The sequence below is a fragment of the Thalassophryne amazonica genome, chromosome 13 (assembly GCF_902500255.1).
Source record: "Thalassophryne amazonica chromosome 13, fThaAma1.1, whole genome shotgun sequence".
Lineage (NCBI taxonomy): Eukaryota > Metazoa > Chordata > Actinopteri > Batrachoidiformes > Batrachoididae > Thalassophryne > Thalassophryne amazonica.
Genome location: NC_047115.1, coordinates 58,181,242 through 58,196,234, shown reverse-complemented (window position 1 = coordinate 58,196,234; position 14,993 = coordinate 58,181,242). Strand labels below are relative to the sequence as shown.

The window sequence follows — 14,993 nt, the reverse complement described above, 5'->3', positions numbered from 1 at the left end:
AAGGTCAAGGTAATTGAGGTCAGAGGTCAAACCTGGTGTCCAGTGTCCACCAAACACAGAATGGAGGTTTTTCCACACAAATTTGCACCAAACATGGTACATGGTACACATGAGGGTGGGCTCTGGAATTGCCCAGACAAGGTTAAATTTGTCAAAGACTAATCACTGGAATCAGTGTCATTGGTGACAAAATTGTTTTTCACTCCAATTTGCACCAAACCTGGCACGTACAAATACAGGTTTAGCAGTTGCCCAGGGACGGTCAAATTTGCCATAGGTCAATTACTGTGGTTGAGGTCATGTCTGCAGAGGTGCCAATCATTGTGATGAGTTTAGGAAAGAGGGGTGGACTATCAGCCCAGCAATGTGTTGCAGGCATCCATTTCAAAATGAGCACATTCTGCACGTGTTACAACAGCGTGGCTTTGTAGTAAAAGAGTGCGGGTACTAGACTGGTAGTGAAGTGTGGGGTGAGCTGCTTAGTCTGCGGACACCATGACCCAGACACAGATAATCATCAGAAAATGAATAAATGATGGATCATTCATTCATTTTCTGACTAAAATTTGGGCCCAGGTCACGGTGTAATAGTCGAATATTCAGTCAGAGAGCAACTGAAAGCCATAGTGGTCAAGTGAGCACAAGGAATGTGAGGCTGACAGAAGATGATGATCTGAGGGTGGGGGTGTGTGTGTGTGTAGTTCGATGAGGTATGGAGGAGTGAGGTTGTGGAGGGCCTTGAAAGTTAGGATGATTTTATAGTCAATGCGGTGAGTAATTGGAAGCCAGTGAAGTTGTTGAAGAACAGGGGTGATGTGATGAATGAATGGTGTTCCTGTGATGATCCGAGCTGCTGCATTCTGAACCAGTTGAAGCTTATGAACAAGCTTTTGGTGGAACCAAAGAGAAGAGAGTTGCAATAATACAGGCGGGAGGTGACCACAGAGTGGACCAGGATGGCAGTGCTGACAAGTGAAGGACAGGTGTAGACGATTAATGTTTCAAAGATGGAAATATGCAGACCTTTTGATGTTATTGATGTGGGTTTTTAATCACAAAGTGCTGTCGAGGAAGACACCCAGACCTCTTGATCTGAGGAGATGGGGAGACGGAGGAGTTGTCAGTAGTAATCAGATTAATAATTATTATCCTTTATTGCCATATTGAAATCAACATAATTTATTTCATGATATGTTAGTTCGTTATTTACAAGACAACAAATGGTGTCATCTGTGTCTACATTTGGAAAGCTGAGGTTTCTTCAGTGCATAAATTAAAATATTTGTGTTTTAAAGACAGGCTTGTTTATTCATTAATTCATTCATTAGAAATAAACATTGAGTTGTCCAAAATGTAATTTCATTCGGTGAATCTGTGACCAATTCCTCATAATAGCCATTCTCATTATTTACTCAATATGACTACTGGATCAAACTTTTGACCTTCAGTCTCTTTTGTTTTTCCCATCAATAAAATGAGTTGGTCCTTGGTGGAACCTCAGTCATTCTACTGAGTTTGGTCCAAAGTGGATCAAAACTTGGACAGAAAGGAATAAAAACTACAAATAATTTATGAATACTGGTGTCTGTCTGTTTTCAGTTGTCATCACTATGAACAAAAATAACCACACAATGAACAAAAGCCAGAACTCTGAGTGGAAAAAAAAACAAAACATAATTTAATTTGTTCTAAACATCTACAAAGGACAAAACAGTAACACATAAAATAATCCTGGTGTGCTACAGTAAAGCTTTAACTCTGTGTAACAGCCATGTAATAGTTAACTAGCAAAGGTTTTGGCAATAATTTTCATGATTTTCCTTTATAAATCATTGGTTGTCTGGATCAGAAATTTCAGATAAATATATAGCAGATGACACAGTGATATTTGAGAAGTGAAATGAAGTTTATAGTATTTACAGAAAGTCTGCAATAATTATTTAAACAAAATTAGGCAGGGGCATAAATTTGGGCGCCCTTGTCATTTTATTGATTTGAATATATTTAGCACTAATTATTGGAACACAAAATTGGTTTGGTAAGCTCATTGACCTTTGACCTCCTTACACAGGTGAATTCAATCATGAAAAAGGGTATTTAAGGTGGCCATTTGCAAATGTTTCCCCTCTTTGCATCTCTTCTAATGAGTGGCAACATGGGAGCCTCTAAACAACTCTCAAATGACCTGAAAACAAAGATTATTCAACATCATGGTTTAGGGAAAGGATACAAAAAGCTGTCTCAGAGATTTCAGCTGTCAGTTTCCACTGTGAGGAACATAGTGAGGAAATAGAAGACCACAGGCACAGTGCTAGTTAAGGCCTGAAGTGGCAGGCCAAGTAAAATCTCAGATAAGCTGAAGCGAAGGATGGTGAGAACAGTCATAGTCAACCCACAGACCTGCTCCAAAGACCTACAACATGATCTTGCTGCAGATAGTGTCTCTGTGCATCGTTCAACAGCACATTTTGCACAAAGAGATGCTGTATGATGCTATAATGCAGAGGAAGCCTTTTCTGCGTACACACCACAAACAGAGTCGCTTGAGGTATATTAAAGTACATTTGGACAAGCCAGTTTCATTTTGGAATAAGGTGCTGTGGGCTGATGAAACTAAAATTGAGTTATTTGGACATAATGGGCGGTATGCATGGCTGAAAAAGAACACAGCATTCCAAGAAAAATACTTGCTACCGACTGTAAAATTTGGAGGTGGTTCCATCATGCTGTGTGGCCAGTGCAGGTACTGGGAATCTTGTTAAAGTTGAAGGTCACATGGATTCCAGTCAGTTTCAGCAGATTCTTGAGAACAATGTTCAAGAATCAGAGACAAAGTTGAAGTTGCGCCGGGGCTGGATCTTTCAACAAGTCAACAAACCTAAACACTGCTCAAAATCTATGAAGGCATTCATGCAGAGGAACAAGTACAACATTCTGGAATGGCCATCTCAGTCCACAGACCTGAATATTATTGAAAATCTGTGGTGTGATTTTAAGCGTGCTGTCCATGCTCGGAAACCAACAAACCTGAGATGTTTTGTAAAGAAGAATGGTCCAAAATACCTTCAACCAGAATCCAGACTCTCATTGGAAGCCTTTGGTCCTGGAGGAACATTGTTTTGTTTCACTGTGTATATGGTTGAAATGACAATAAAACTACTTGAACTTGAACTTGAAGTGTTTAGAGGCTGATATTTCTGCAAAAGGAAGATCTACTAAATATTGGTGTAATTTTTTCTGTTGGGGTGCCCAAATTTATGCACCTGCCTAATTTTGTTTAAATAATTATTGCACACTTTCTGTAAATACTATAAACTTCATTTCACTTCTCAAATATCAGTGTGTTCATCTTCTATATGATATATTTAACTGAAATTTCTGATCCAGACAACCAATGATTTATAAAGGAAAATTATGAAAATTATTAGGGGTGCCCAAACTTTTGCATACAACTGTAACTAGCTAACTAGCTGTGTGTGTGTGTCAGAGTCATCAGCCGATCACTAAAACTTTAATTCCCAAATTCAATCATTTTCTCAAAAACGGCATTAAATCCAGAATAACAAAAAACACATTTTGTCACTGGGCAAAATATTCCAACCAAAAGCTTGAGTGTAATGTGTGAAATAATGATTTAAAGGTGTGCCAATCCCCTACCTGCGTGTGAAGTTTGAGCGGTGATCAGATTCTGAAATGTGACTTTCTAGTTGTAATGATCGATGGTCACCGAGGCCACAGGCCACAGATCAGTGCCTCAGCTCCACTTAATGACACAAAAAGGACAAGGAGTCAACAATTTACTACCACAGCTTCACCACATGACTGCAAGAATGGATTTCAATCCGATCATTGATCAAAAATTGCATTGATCAAAAAAAGTGCATGTCCACGACTTAATTTAAATTAAAACTGTAAACTTCATTCAGAATTAAACAGACGTGTGTGGTGGAGATACAGTTTTATATAGTGTGTTTGCCTTTCTATTTTAATTAGCTTTAGAAAAAAATGGTGGAAAAAATGAATTGTTGAGTTGACGAGGTTGGGTAGGATTACTTTGAAAGAATACATGTGGATTACATGTATGTATGTACATACATTTGGATTACTTGTAATCTGATTACTTTTGGATTACATTTCAAAGTAATCCTACCCAACTTTGTTTGACATATGTATATGTGATTTCTTGTTTGTTTGTTTGTTTTTTTTAACACATTTGCAAAAATCTCAAAAAAGCTTTTTTCACATTGTCATTATGGGATTTTGTGTGTAGAATTTTGAGGGGAAAACATGAATTTCATTCATTTTGGAATAAGGCTGTAACATAATGTGGAAAAGGTGCAGCACTGTGAATACTTTCTGGATGCACAGAACCTGACACACTGGAAAGAATCAGCAAAAAGCAAATTGAAATGCTAAAATAAAAATAAAATAAAATAAATAAAAAAAACCCACTGGCACAATACATGACCACTGTGACTGATCCGAAGCTCAAATCCTTGACTATATGCAGACTCAGTGAGTTCAGCCTCACCATCAAAAAGGCAGCACAGACAGACCTGTCCAGACACTGTGGTCCAACGGACGAAGACCACCACAAACCCAAACTCTCTGTAGTACACCCCAGCACACATACAAAACAGAAATACACCTGTTGTTTTTTTTAAGATTGCAGTGTTCCGTTGCTATTTGTATTTAAACTTTTAATTGCAATCTTTACATATTTCTACCTTTAAGTTATTTCTAACTTCTGTATATCTCCTTTTAATCGCAAAACACAAGTTTATTCTTCTGTTACTATTTAAAGTGAATTGTCTTGTATGTACGTAGGCCTTTTTATTGCAAAATTATAATAATGCACAACTGTTTACATGCCCTATCTGTAGTATATGTTATGGTACATATTTTTCTTGAAGTGAAAGCACAATTTTTTATTTTTATTTTTTTTATTTTATTACTGTATTCTGCTGTTTTATGTCACACTTGCTTTGGTCATGTCATGCCAATAAAATGCATTTTGAATTGAATGAGCCCTGCGACAGACTGGCGTCCTGTCCAGGGTCAGGGTGCATCAACCACTCCCCGCGACCCTTAATTGGAGTAAGCGGTTTAGTGAGTGAGTGAGAGTGAGTGAATGTGAGTGAGCTGAACGAGAATCACGTGGATTTGAGGGTGTATTTTGGAGGTGGAGCTGTCCACGGTGCTGAACTCTTCTTTCAGCCTTCGTGCTCAGCAGCGGACAGAGGACCGGATTTATTAAAATCTCAGAAACGAGTGCAAAATTGCGTGGACAGGCTGCTACATACGGATCCAACACTCTCATTATAAATGACAGTTTCCTTTAATCCAGACTAAACCTTCCTTCAAATAATTTCTTCGAACAGGAGTTGACTTGCAGTATGTGTCACGCGCTTCATTACGCACAACCTCTGAGACAAAACTGCGTTCACACGTTGACGAAAGAAAGAAAGAAAGAAAGAAAATCTGCCGTTGATGGGATCGATTGTTTGCGAGTTTGAAACTTTGGCGTTCAGATTACCGCCCCAGAACAGCACACAATAAATAAATAAATAAATAAATAAAAATAACAACAACAATAATTCATTATTATTATTATTATTATTATTATTATTATTATTATTATTATTATTATTATTATTATTATTATTATTATTATTATTACACATGGATACATTTATTCTGAAAGAAACACGCACGAAATAAATGATTTACAGTGAGGTAGAATAATTTCTTCTTCTTCTTCTTCTTTTTCTTCTTCTTCTTCTTAATAATAATAATAATATATGATTAATAATAATAATAATTTATGATTAATAATACTAAGAAATCATTGTAACTCACTGTAAATTTATTTTGTGCGTGTTTCTTTCAGAATAAATGTCTCAGTGTACATCATCAAGACACTGCGTAAAGGACACACAGAGTTTGAACATGCTCATCACTGACTATTAAAACAAACAAACATACAAAAAACATTCTCCAATTTAAGACGTTTAAATCTTGTTTTTATATGTCTTTTTGTTGTAACAGCCATGTTAGGTTTAATCCATATTAGCTCGGGACCCAAATATGACCTTGATTTTGAGCAACTGCAACGTCAGAACAGAGGTCACGCGCCCTTGACCTCGAACACCTCAAACGTCATAAGGTCAGTTGGTCAGGATATTCAGTGTTGGTCAGTTGGTAGAAAGAGCAGGTCAGAAGTTCTGGTCAGAGTTACAAAATGTCTTCAATCAAAGACTTTGAGGTGCTGAAAACAGTCGGTTCTGGTGCTTTTGGGAAATGCCAGAAAATTTGAAGAAAGTCTGATGGGAAAGTAAGTAAATATAATGATTTTCTACGAAGTATTTTCACTAACGGTTTTTCACTAACGGTTTTCAACACAAAACTATCGGTGATAACTGTGAGTAAAACGTCAAAATACTGTTTCTTCTAGTCATAAAACAGATCAAAATATCTTCCGTGAAAATGTGAAGATGTTTGTGGTTAAACTTGAGAAATTATATTGATTTGGGGACGTTTTATTGGAGCCGGAGCTGCCCACGGTGCTGACCTGCTGTTTCAGGCCCCGTGCACAGCACCGGACACATGTCCTGATTTATAAGATCTCGTAGAACGAGCGCTGAATTGTGCCGACATTGCAAACTTTTGTGTTTTTGGGTGGAGACAGATTCGCGGGTGATTTACTGAGAGTAAATGTGCAGTTGTTTGCGGTAGAACGCAGAATGTAAAAGATTTTGCACGTGTCCATGAATGAAATGAAATAAACTCAGCACATAAGTAAAGCTACTGGACGCAGGTGCAAAGCAGATCTGATATACACAGAAGACAACTTGAACTGCAGCTTCCAGTAGTTTTTACAGATGTTAATGTTTAGTGAATCAGACCCAGAATATCTGGTTTCCTTTTATGATAAAATGCCACAATAAATTAATGTTTAATTATGATGTTCTGTATTCCTTGACTGGGGAAAATAGCTATAAAAAAATGAATGGATGAATGTGCTAAAGTAGCCTGTTTGCATGTTCTCCTAACAGTTTTGGCACATTTGGGCAGACACACTCTAAACTCCATATTTGTTACTAAAGTTGAATCTTTTTATATGTAAATTGTTGACTATCAGAATTTTTCCTCATTACTCACAATAACATTGTACATATGTATAATATTGTGAGAACTTACACATATGGTTGTGTTGAATTCTATGTATTTAAGGTGTGTTTTTAATGAAACCCATTGGTATGTTTAGATCCTGGTATGGAAGGTGGTGAGCACCTTGAAGATGAAGAAGATTCTCAAACAGAAGCTCATCCAGGAACTCAACCTCCTGAGGGACTTCGACCACCCAAACATTGTGCAATATTTTGATCACTTCATAGACCAGAAGAACAAAAAGGTCTATGTTGTGATGGAGTACTGCAAGGGTGGTGATCTGGACAGCATCATCAGGGAGTGCGTCAGGCAAAAGTAAAAACATCATCCTTAATTTGTCTTCATTTTGCATCATTTCTGGGTCATTTCATGTCTGTGTTTTGGAGAAATCTCTGCAGTATTAACTGGTTGTCTGTTAATTCCAACAGGATTTTCCTCCCGGAGAAAGTCATTCTTCAGGTTTTGGTGCAACTCACATCAGCCCTGCAACACTGTCACAGACGCCCTGATGGCAGTATTGTTCTGCACCAAGACCTGAAGCCAGCTAATGTTTTTCTTGATACCAACTTTAACGTTAAGCTGGGTGACTTTGGGCTGGCAAACATCCTCCCCAGTCGGAACGACTACATCAAGATGCAGACTGGGACTATTTTCTACATGTGTCCAGTAAGTCAATTTTCTTGTTTGCTGCTTTTTGAAGTACCTTCTTGTCGGGAGAAATTCCAGAGATTTAAAAGTACTGGTCAATGCAGAGCACAAAGGGATCTTCCTCAGTAACACCAGCAGTTGACCAACACTTTAAAATGTAGTTGTGGGTGGGGAAGCTTCAGGTTCCTTCACCACTCGAGTTCATGAGGTCTGGTCAACAGGTCAGGCTGTCTGCTCCTAAAGTCTGGGATTACTCTTTCAAAAATCACCAAATTCTATAAAGCATAACACCGCAAACTGTCATGTTATAAATGCAGAATATCCAACCCAAAACTGTGCAGCTCCACATAAACTTGTTTCCTTTGTTTTCCAGGAAAAGCTGAACCAGACTTTTTACCACGAAAAGTCTAACATCTGGTCCCTGGGATGCCTCATTTATGAGCTGTGCGCTTTGAAGTAAGTTTTGAACCTCATAACTGAGCAGACTTTCTTAGTTTTGTTACCAGCAAAACTAAATAATTTTGTGCTGAATTTCTCCTCTTCAGGCTTCCGTTTTCTGGCGGAGGAGAGCGTCTGATCAGCAGCATCAACTGTGGGGAGTTTGAAAGAATTCCGTCCCAGTATTCAGATGAGCTGAACTCCCTAATCCACGACATGCTGCAGGTTTTGGTAAGATCCACTGTAATTTAGTGTGCTGTCATTTAAAACATTCACTTCCGCCAATTTTACACGAGGTTGCAACAACATGCTCTATCTTGATCACATGGATTTAACGAGGGGATCAATTGGTGATTCATCAAACTGAAGTAATGCTTGTGGGTGGGAAGAAAGTTGGACAATCTCGGTCTTGAAACGAAGGTCGTCGTAATTATGTGACTGAATCAAAAACATTGTCCTTCAGTCAACATCTTGACAAGATTCATATGAATATTTGTGCACTTTAGTAGTGTGCTGTGCACTGATTTGGGTTAGTTTAACCTGCGACATGTGATCAAGGTGACCTTTGAGGTCGGGAGAACTTATGGAGCTTTAAAAAAATTCAAGTTTCTGCCAATAGAAATATTGTTCTGATTGATTTGTGATGTTGTGTTGTTATATCACAGTCTTCATGACAACTGTTTCTCATTCTAGGACTTTCTGAGGCCGTCCGTGGAAGACATCCTCAGCAGCAGGCTGCTCTCTGACGTCATTGCAAAATAAAAGCAGGGAACTGGTGTGTTTGACAATCAGCTTCCTGCACCTACGCCAGCTGCAGACCTCAGGCCCAGGGAGACGCAAGATGCTCCATCAAGGGCACAGAAGCGGAGGCTGGAGGTTGAGCATCATCAACCAAGCAAGCAGAGGCGAGAAGGTAAGTGTTCTCCCCAAAACTCCAAGGAGCTTATTGGCAACTGTTTGTTAGTTCTCTGGATTACTTGCTTTTTTCAGTCTCCACAAAACCTGCTCAAATCATCTTTGGTTTGGAGGATACGTGTTCTCCAACCTCTATTTATTACCCACAAAACACAGTGTAAACTGCAGTTTTCTACACTGAGCACCTTTTAAAATCTTTGACATTTTAGTACAAAATCTGATGTGGATCTTGTTTCAGCCTGCTGTGGTCTGTCTTTTAAAGCAAATCATTATGAAATAACTGACAAACAGTTGTCACATTTGTCTCATAAAGAATCAAACAGACAACTTGATAAATATCTGAATAACGTTTTGTCTTTGTCATCCACAGGGTTGTGTGACATGGGCTGGTGTGAACCAGTATCCAGTCTGAGCTGACCACCGTCAACCCTCACTCGCTGGTCGAGTTTGTCACAAATTTGTTTCTGCTTCTGTCTGTTAAAAATTATTATACGACCCCAATTCCAATGAAGTTGGAACGTTGTGTAAAATGTAAATAAAAACAGAATACAATAATTTACAAATCCTCTTCAACCTATGTTCAATTTAATACACCACAAAGACAAGATATTTAATGTTAAAACTGATAAACTTTATTGTTTTTGTGCAAATATTTGCTAATTTTGAAATGGATGCCTGCAACACGTTTCAAAAAAGCTGGGACAGTGGTATGTTTACCACTGTGTTACATCACCTTTCCTTCTAACAACACTCAATAAGCGTTTGGGAACTGAGGACACTAATTGTTGAAGCTTTGTAGGTGAAATTCTTTCCCATTCTTGCTTGATGTACAACTTCAGTTGTTCAACAGTCCGGGGTCTCCATTGTCGTATTTTGCACTCCATAATGTGCCACACATTTTCAATGGGCGACAGGTCTGGACTGCAGGCAGGCCAGTTTAATACCTGCACTCTTTTACTATGAAGCCACACTGTTGTAATACGTGCAGAATGTGGCTTGGCATTGTCTTGCTGAAATAAGCAGGGACGTCCCTGACAAAGACGTTGCTTGGATGGCAGCATGTGTTGCTCCAACACCTGGATGTACCTTTCAGCATTGATGGTGCCATTACAGATGTGTAAGTTCAGTCAAAACATATATTAATCATTTCCTTGGACCAAAAGAATGCCATTGTGACCAAAAATATAACCTTTTTTTTTTCAACCGAATAAGTGTCTGGGCTGGACTGGACAGATATTCAAACAGATATTCGCAATTTCAGACCAATTTCCTATATTATGCATCTCTGTGGATCCACTGGATGTCATTCATACAAAAAACTGAAAAAATAAAAATAAAATAAAAATTGTCAAATAAGTGTCTGAATAAATAACTGGCAACTGAATAAGTGTCTGGACAGATATTCGCAATTTCAGCCAGATTTGCAGTTGTAGCCCAATTTTTTCAGCCAAAACCTATATTAATCTTCGCCTTGTACCAAAAGAATGCCATTCTGACCAAAAAATAGACTCTTTTTTTTCCAGCCAATAAGTGTCTGGACCGGTCTAGCCAGATATTCAGACAGATATTTGCAAATTCAGACCAATTTCCTATATTATGCATCTCTGTGGAACCATTGGATGATATTCATACCCCCCCCATCCCCCCACCCACCAAAAAAAAAAAAAACATCGGCAAATACGTGTCTGAATAAGTAATCGGTAACCAACTTCACTCTGGTCAATTTTTCTTTCAAACTGTATTAACACAATGAACCTCAATTCACACAAAAACATAAAATCCAGGGTCCTGTGAAGCAGTATTAATAGTCACAGTTTATCTATATATTAATTTATAAACGCTTAATGGAAGTAACAGTCCACCTTGGTGTTGTGTTCACAAGCATTACACAAAAAAATGCATAAAAAATAAATAAACAAACAAACAAACAAATAAATAAATAAATGAATAAAACCCCAAACACAGCCATCATTTTTCCCCAAAGCAGTAAATCGCAGTATTAATAGTCACAGTTTATCTGTATATTATATTTATAAACTTAATGGAAGTACCAGTCCACCTTGGTGTTGTGTTCACAACCATTACACAAAACAAATGCATAATAAATAAATAAATAAATAAATAAATAAATAAAACCCCAAACACAGCCATCATTTTTCCCAAAGCAGTAAATCACAGTATTAATAGTCACAGTTTATCTGTATATTATATTTATAAACCCTTAATGGAAGTAACAGTCCACCTTGGTGTTATGTTCACTGGCACATCCAATTTTTTTTTTTAATCTCTCCATCTAGTCCTCTCTGGCGGGATTGCAACAAAAAATGATTTCAAAGTTGATTTTCTGTCAGTAAAAGGTGTTTTTTTTTAACTCGTGATTAGCTGCTGGTCTGCAGACAACTGTGAACTTGTGGGCGTCAAACGTTTATTCTGAGTCCTAACATTTGAGAGGTTAAGAAGGTCAAATTGTACTTTTATTTATTTATTTATTTTAATTCATGAAACTGAAGATGTCATCAAAATTGTGCGTCGATGTACTGGTTTAAATGAACGTGTACCTATGCAGATAATAAACTAAATATTGAAGTGAATTAATCAGACAATTTGTACATTGTACTAAAAGTGAATCAACCACCATCATATCCACGAACATATTGAAACTATCTCCACAGATGTTTATGAATAAAAAGAAATGGGATTATTATGTTATAGCTTTTGAGATTTTGTTGCACAAAAACAATTTTCTTTAAGGTAACAAGTGAATTACTCACCTACAAACGCTGGTTTATATCAGCACTTAAATATGAATCAAACCTTCCTTGTTTATCTCCACCACCATCACCAAAACACCATATGAGGGAATACTGTTTGTAGAAATGGTGTTCCATCCCTCCAGAAGAGTTCCAAACACTTGTAAAACAGAAACCATAGTGCACTGGATCTGTTCTAGTAGCATCTGGTGGCCCAACAGGGATGGCCAGTACAGACTAATAATGATATATTGATATATCACTGTGTTTTTGTGATGATATGAAAGTGTCTCAAATGTGGCCAAAGTTCACTGAACTTCCATAAAGAGCTTGTATGAAGTGAAGATGGATGCCTTCCATCGTTTAAAATCCTCAAGGGAAGCTGAAAGCAAGAACAAAAACCTGAGTGCCTTCAAAGGACCAGACTTCCAAAAGGTATTAAGTCGGCCTGCACGATCTGAGGAAAATATTCAATGTGCAACATCACTGTTCAACACTGAGATGATGATATGACTTGAGATAAATGAACAAATATTAAATAAATGGTCACGTCATCAACACTTCAGCCCAGATCTCAATCAATGTCAGATTTGTGGTCAAGTGTATCAGAAAAAGATGACTGTGACAAGTCAAGTTTCATATCTTAAAGCTACAGTGAGGCAAATAAGTATTTGATCCACTGTCAATTGTGCAAGTTTTGTGCAACAGTGCAAGTTTTCCCACCTACAAAGAATGGAGAGGTCTGTAATTTTTATCATAGGTACACTTCAACTGTCAGAGACAGAATCTAAAAAAAAAATCTGAAAATCACATTGTATGAATTTTAAATAATTAATTTGCATTTTATTGCATGAAAGAAGTATTTGATATAATAGAAAAACAGACCTTAATATTTGGTACAGAAACCTTTGCAGTTACAGAGGTCAGACGTTTCCTGTAGTTCTTGACCAAGTTTGTGCACTGCAGCAGAGATTTTGGTCCACTCCTACATACAGATCTTGTCCAGATCTTTCAGGTTTAAGCTCCCTCCAATGATTTTCTATTGAGTTCAGGTCTGGAGACTGGCCAGGCCACTCCAGGACCTTGAAATGCTTCTTACAGAGCCACTCTTTAGTTGCCCTGGCTGTGTGTTTGGGGTCATTGTCATGCTGGAAGACCCAGACACGACCCATCTTTAATGCTCTTACTGAGGGAAGGAGGTTGTTTGTCAAAATCTTGTGATACATGACCCCATCCATCCTCCCTTCAATACAGTGCAGTCGTCCTGTCCCCTTTGCAGAAAAGCACCCTCAAAAATGATGTTTCCACCCCCACGCTTCATGGTTGGGATGGTGTTCTTGGGGTTGTTCTCATCCTCCAAACACGGCGAGTGGAGTTGATGCCAAAAAACTCTATTTTGGTCTCATCTGACCACATGACCTTCTCCCATGCCTCCTCTGGATCAGACTTCATGTCTGATTTAGAACAAATTCCTAAATAAAAACTAATTAAAAAATGTTGGTTTTCTGCTTCAGTTGCTTTTCACGAACTCAAACACTATCTCAGCAATTAACAAATAAGTATTCAGACAAACAAAGAAATAAGCAAATGCATTTTGTTCATAATCTTCCAATTCTGCTCTTCAAAATCATGATTCACTGTGATGTGTTTCTTAAGCATTTGAATTTATTTATTGAGATGGACATTTTAAGCCATCAGTTTATTGAACAATTAGTCAAAAGGTCTCAGTCTCATTCTGAAAGGGCCAAGAGGGTGCAGGTTTTCTTTGCAACCACTCACTCCACCAGGCGATTTCACTGATTAGCATCACTTTGAGCAGATCGGTGAAATCAGTCGGTGCAGTGGGTGGTTGCAAAGAAAACCTGCACACTCTTGTCCCTTTCAGAATGAGACTTCTGAATTAGACACTTGGCAGAGATCGAGTCCCCTCACTTCCAGCCCTGCCAACTGTAGTTGTATGAACAGGACGACACTGTGGTTCAACTTGGGTTTCATACAAACACAGAGCCACGGCCGTGGTCACCACACATGTCCATAAAAAAGCTGCAACAGAATCCTGGAGGTGCACATTTAACATTATACAAACATTTATGATTCAACCAGGGGGAAAAAAAAAAATCACAGCTTCCTCTAAATCCAACATGTTTACATTGATATGTTATGTGTGTGTGCAGTCTGCCTTCTGTTCCGCTTTGAACCATTTCTGTTTTGCCAAATTATCCACAAATTTTTCATATTTTGTCAAATCTTCACAGGCTCCATCACAGACAATTTCCTGGCTTCTTCCCACAGCTGACTGTTAGTAAAAGCAGCAGGGCATTCTGGGATGGATTCTGACACTGAAAGTTAATGGCTCCAAGAAGCATGCCTGGGGGACTCCAACTTATGGGAAGCCGGACTACCTCAGCAACTGAACCTGAAACTGAAGGGATGCACTGACTGGGAATTTTGGACCTCTAGGACTGAGCCTTGAACCTAGGAATTTCAGAACTATAGTTCTTCTGTGTATAGTCTGAATAATAATAATAATAATAATAATAATAATAATAATAATAATAATAATAATAATAATCATGAACTGGGCACTAAACAAATCAAAGAAATGTTTGTTGATTTCAAACATTTTCTCCTCTGCATTTCTGGAAAATACTTTTCAGAAACAGATGATGTACTGTAGATGGTGGTGGCTACAGCAGGCTGTGCCGGGCTAAGACGGTGCACGTTTACCTTGAAACCGATCACCTCAGTACAGTATGTGGCTTTAATGATGAGCTCTTTAACCCACTGTAAAGACCTGATCATGTTTTAAACCAGGAAAAGCTGCACCGTCTTTGCTCTTCATGGCAAACTGTCCAACATACTGCACAGTGAGTTTGAACTTTTTCATTCACAGTCACACTGTGCACAACATACAGCACCCCAAGATTGAACGGAATTAATTTCTTTACACTTCAGATATTGATGCTATATTCAAATTTTTGCTTCTATCTGAATTTTTAAAGTATATTTATATGTTTTCTTGGTACCTAAAGCTGATACTGTGTCCACAAACTTGAGCTGAATCTCACACTA

At 38.1% G+C, this 14,993-nt stretch overlaps 1 pseudogene; it reads left to right on the top strand.

The window, feature by feature from the left end:
- The first annotated feature begins 6,241 nt into the window (after positions 1-6,241).
- LOC117522964 lies at positions 6,242-9,588 on the top strand (annotated as a pseudogene).
- Positions 9,589-14,993: the final 5,405 nt, after the last annotated feature.